The following is a 5,438-nucleotide window of genomic DNA, read 5'->3' as shown; positions in this document are numbered from 1 at the left end:
TTTTCCCTTTTTGTATTTTCTTTTATTATTTCTTTTCTGTTTAATTCATTTAAAAGTATTTAGGCATTTTCTAAAAATATGTTTGCTGCACTATAATTACCCTTGTAATATTCGGCAACCACCGAACATTTTTGTTTCAACTTTTAAAAACTTTTGTTGTTTGCCATTTTTTTGAATTGATTTTTGAATCGGTTTGAACTAACGAAAGTTTAGCAACAGTAATCAAAGATGACATGGCATCATTAGCGGAGATTCACTGTAGCTTAATTATCGGGGTGTTACAATTCTCCTGCACTACAAGAAATCTCGTCCCGAGATTTAGGAGGTAGAAGGAAACAGTGCGGGGTAATCATCACGAAGACGATCCTCGCGTTCCCAGGTGGCTTCGTCTTCAGAGTGATTCGACCACTGGACCTTGAGGAACTTGATCGCCTTCTGACGGGTGCGGCGTTCAGCTTGGTCGAGAATGCGGACCGGATGCTCTTTATAGGAGAGGTCCTGTTGCAATTCGAGCACTTCATGGTCCACTGCTCGGATTGGGTCCTTGAAGCAGCGTCGGAGTTGTGACACGTGGAACACATCGTGAACCTGAGAAAGGTTCGGCGGAAGCTCCAGTTGATATGCCACCTTTCCACGCCTTTCGAGAATAGTGAAAGGACCAATATAGCGGGGAGCTAGCTTTCCTTTGATCCCGAAGCGGTGTGCACCCTTCATTGGTGTAACTCGAAGGTAAGCCTTTTCGCCAGGTTGATAGACCATGTCTTGGTGATGACGGTCATACTGACTTTTTTGACGTGACTGAGCAATGTTGAGATTCTCGTGAATAATGCGAACTTGTTCTTCGGCCTGTTGGATAATATCCGGACCAAAGAGTGGACGTTCCCCCGTTTCTGACCAGTTCAAAGGGGTTCGACACTTTCGTCCATATAGCACTTCGAAGGGGGACATCTTCAGACTAGCTTGATAGCTATTATTATAAGAGAACTCGGCATATGGAAGAGATTCCTCCCATTTCTTGCCGAATGATATTACACAAGCTCGAAGCATGTCTTTGAGAACTTGGTTGACACGTTCAACCTGTCCTTGCGACTGAGGATGAAACGCAGTACTGAACGACAGATGAGTTCCCATAGCTTCTTGGAAACTCGCCCAAAACCTTGAAGTGAATAAGCTGCCACGGTCTGAACTGATAACCAGTGGAATACCTTCAAGTGAAACAATTCTGCCCATGTAGAGACTAGCAAGCTGACTAGCAGTGATTGTCTCTTTGACCGCCAGAAAATGTGCAACTTTAGAAAGCCGGTCAATGACGACAAGAATAGCATCATTACCTTTCTGCAACTTGGGAAATCCAGTGACAAAGTCCATCTCAACATGGTCCCATTTCCATTCAGGAATAGAGATAGGTTGTAGAGTTCCAGCAGGCCTTTGATGCTCAGCTTTGATGCGACGGCAAACGTCACACTCCGCAACATAACGAGCAATGTCCTGCTTCATATTAGACCACCAGAATCTTTGGCGAATATCCTGATACATCTTCGTACTACCAGGATGGATGGACAGAGGCGTATCATGAGCTTCTTGCATAACCCTTTTAGTCTTATCCAGGTTTTTCTTCGAACGTGGTACCACTAGGCAGCCTTTGAAATACAAGGCGCCATCGTCGGCGATCGTGAAGAATGAGGGCTTTCCTTCTGCTAGATGGCGTTTAATCTTATGGACTTCAGAGTCATAACCTTGAATACTCTTTATACCAGCTACGAGATCTGGTACGACAGTCAGGGTACTTAGAGAACCCTTAGTAACAACAAGAAGATTCATCTTGCGGAACTCTGGGGGAGGGGGAGCGAGTGCTCTAGGAGGAACAATATGGAGGTTCAGATTTCTAAATTCTTCGACAAGCGAGGGCTAAACTTTGTGAACCTGGAGGTGGTTGCAGTAAGACTTGCGGCTCAAGGCATCAGCCATTACATTAGCCTTGCCGGGGGTATAGGATATACCCACGTCAAAGTCTACAACAGTCTCCATCCATCTCTGCTGACGAAGGTTCAGATCTGGCTGAGTAAACAGATACTTCAGACTTTGATGGTCAGTGAAGATCTCACAATGATTACCGAGAAGGTAATGTCGCCACTGCTTCAGTGCATGAATGACAACAGCCAGCTCGAGGTCATGAACTGGGTAGTTTTCTTCGTGAGGGCGCAGTTGACGAGAGGCATAAGCAATCACTCTGCGCTCCTACATTAGGACACAGCCTAATCCCTGACGGGAAGCGTCGCAGTAAATGACGAAGTCCTTCTTAGTATCAGGTGGTGCAAGCACGGGGGAAGAAGTCAACTTGTCTTTGAGCACCTGGAAACTTTCCTGACACTTGTCTGTCCAGTCAAACTTGACACCCTTATGCAACAGATTAGTTAGGGGCCTGGCAATCTTGGAGAAGTTCTCGACGAATCGACGGCAATAGCTGGCGAGACCGAGGAAACTTCTGTCGGGGGAAACTGATCCACGAACACCTATGGGGCCGGCGGACCGGGCCCCTTTCGGTTCGGCGGGGGGCGGAGGTCGCACGAAGAGCAGATCGAGGCGAAGCACACGAGCAGTTTACCCAGCTTCGGAGCTCTCCGAAGAGATAACACTCCTACTGCTGCTTGTTTGATTATCTTGTGTTCTTGCTCCAAAGAGAGAGGGTAGTGTTTTTCGTGGTTCCGAACTAGTCCCACCCTCCAACCTCTCGAACGTGTCGAACCCTTTGTACGTTGCGCATGGGCCTCCTTTTATACGCTAAAGGGGTCACCGACAGGTGGCAACGCAGAGAAGGGTACAAATGTAAAAAGTGAGGTGGTTGGTACAGTTACTTGTACAGTGCAACCTACGTAACCCTGACAGCAGGGGACAAGGGCATTAAATGCCCGTCTGAGTCACCCAAACAGTGCAGAAAAGGACCGTTAGGGGCGCCACCGTTCGCCACGATGGCGATCTTGTCAGCTTCGCACGCCACTGCGCACCGCTGGCTGCACAGCCTCCTGCCACGCGCGCCTGGAGAGGCCCCCAGAGCGACACGTTGGTGGATGCGCTGGAGCATGGGCACAGAGTGGCCGCCTGCCGCGGCAAGCGCCTTGCCGCTGTTGTTATCTTGTCGGGTCCGGAAGCTTGCCGCTCACCGGTCCTCGAGGTACCTTGGTTGGTCTTCCCGGCAAGCTCCTCTTGCCGGGGCCTTGTTGCCTTGCCGGAGCGCGTGGCGCGTCGCGGCAAGTTCCTTGGAGTGCCTTGGTTGGCCTTCCGGCAAGCTCCTCTTGCCGGGGCCTTGTCTCCTGAGCTTAAATACTTTGTTCTTGAATGGCTCCAAGGGAACCACGGAGGATCTTGGTGTTAGCCCGGCAAGCCTTGCCGCGGGGTGCTGCAACTGCCTGTGCACAAGTTTGGGGTACTAGGGTACCCCTATTCTAGTACACCGACAGGAGCCCCCGGGCCTGGGCCAGACACGGTGCCGAGCGCTGTTGGGCCAGGCCCAAGACAGGGCACGGGCACACGCAGACTGGGCCACGCCGAATCTCGCTCCGTATCCACCGCGCTCTCCCCTAATGGCACGCGTTGAATGCGGCATCGTGGGAGAGATCGTGGGTGGTTCTTTATTCGGAAGGGAGAAACGTCCGCCCCGTCCCTCTTTATAAACAGAGGAAACAGGGGCAATTCGTTCCCCCTCGCTGGTTGCTACTACTCCATCTTCACGAACCTCCGCCGCTCCCCCCTTCTTCTCGAAGCCGAGAGAGCAGCGCTCCGCCCCCCATTGCCACCAGCATCACCAACGCCGTCGACCTCCCCCACCACCTCCGCCATGGCTCCGAAAGCCGACAAGGGAAAGGGCGTGAAGTCGGCCGAGGCGCAGCGGCTCGCGGCGCTGTGGAAGGAGCGGGCGATCTTCTCCCCCCAGCTCGGCGTGAAGGAGCCGAGGGAGTACTTCTACCTCTTTTGGGCGACGGAGACACGGGCGCATCCGCGCACGAGGGTACTCCCGGCCGCTGCTTCGGAACTGGCTCCAAACAGGTACCCATTCTTCGCGTTGTTCTTCTATTGCGGGCTCTGCCAGCCCTTCTCAGAGTTCTCCTGCGATATCATGAACACCTACGGCTTCCGCCTCCTTGATTTCACCCCCAACGCCGTTCTGACCATGGCAGTTTTCGCACATTTGTGCGAAAACTTTGTCGGAGTCCACCCCAATGTTGCCCTTTTCCGCCACTTCTTCATACCTCGGGTAGAGAGAGGAGAGCCGCTTGCCGGAGGGATCGCCTGGATCTCGAGAGTCGGCAAGAAGGAGGCGTACTTGGAGGGTGAGCTCCGCAGCAAGTGGGAGGAGTGGAGAGCGGAGTGGTGCTGGATCGTCGAGGAGAATCCGCAGCCCTTCACCGCCGTGCGCCAAGCTCCAATAGTGCGCGGCAATGACTGGAGCAACGTGGCCCCGGAAGACAAGAGGCTGAAGATCGCCATTACTAGGATCCTTCGCCTCAGGCTTGCCGGGCTCACTGTAGGTGCTGTAGGCACAGATTTCCTCCGCCGCCGCATCGCCCCCCTGCAGGAGAGGGGGAGGCCCGCCTGGGAATTCAAGAACTCGGCGGACATCATGAGGCTGCGGCCGGGCCTCAACTACAACTTCACCGTCTTGGAGCTGGATGCAATGCTCCTGGAGTTGTTCAAACGCGATCCCCAGCACCCATTCCCGCTGGCGAGGGGCGTCGTTCAATTGTGCAATAATTCTTCGCTTGACCGGATCCGCACCATGATGCCGTTGTGCCATTCACACGGAATCGTTCCAACTTGGCAAGAGCCTGCGGATGACGTCGTGCAAGCGTTCTTCGACAACTTGGAAGAAGTGCCGGCCCATGCTGACGAGCAGAAGAGCCTCACCCATGACACCACCGACGAGGAGCTGCAGCGTATCGCCACTAGGGCGGAAGAGGTTGCGGCCGCAGCTGCCGCGGGGGCGTTCGGGTTCACTATGGAGGAGGCGGAGGCGGCAGAGGCGGCAAACCTCGCCGAGCGCGCGGAGTTTATTGGCGAGGAAGAGCCTGCTGGCTCTGAAGCTGAGCTGAGCGAGGCCGGCGAGGAAGAGCCCGAGCCTTCAGAAAACTTGCCACAGGCGGAGCCCCCGGCCCCGACAAGAAGGCGTCTTCGCAGGGCCGCGGACGTAGCGGGGCGGCAGCCGGGTCAACAGCCGCCGAGCCGTGCGACACGCTCTACCGCGGCAAGCAATGTTGCCGCGGGAGCGCCTAACGCAGCAGTGGCAACTGGAGCGGGATCTTCCTGGGACACCGCCACCGCCCCCGCCAAGCGGGCAAGGGATCCTACTCCTCCGCCTCGCCACGCCAGAGGGGAGTCGGACTTCGATCTTTCCGCGCTCAGCTCCGACGAGGAGGAAGAAGAGTAAGTTTCTTTGGTGCTCT

The sequence above is a fragment of the Triticum aestivum genome, chromosome 2A, assembly GCF_018294505.1.
Source record: "Triticum aestivum cultivar Chinese Spring chromosome 2A, IWGSC CS RefSeq v2.1, whole genome shotgun sequence".
Lineage (NCBI taxonomy): Eukaryota > Viridiplantae > Streptophyta > Magnoliopsida > Poales > Poaceae > Triticum > Triticum aestivum.
This window is presented reverse-complemented; position numbering follows the sequence as displayed.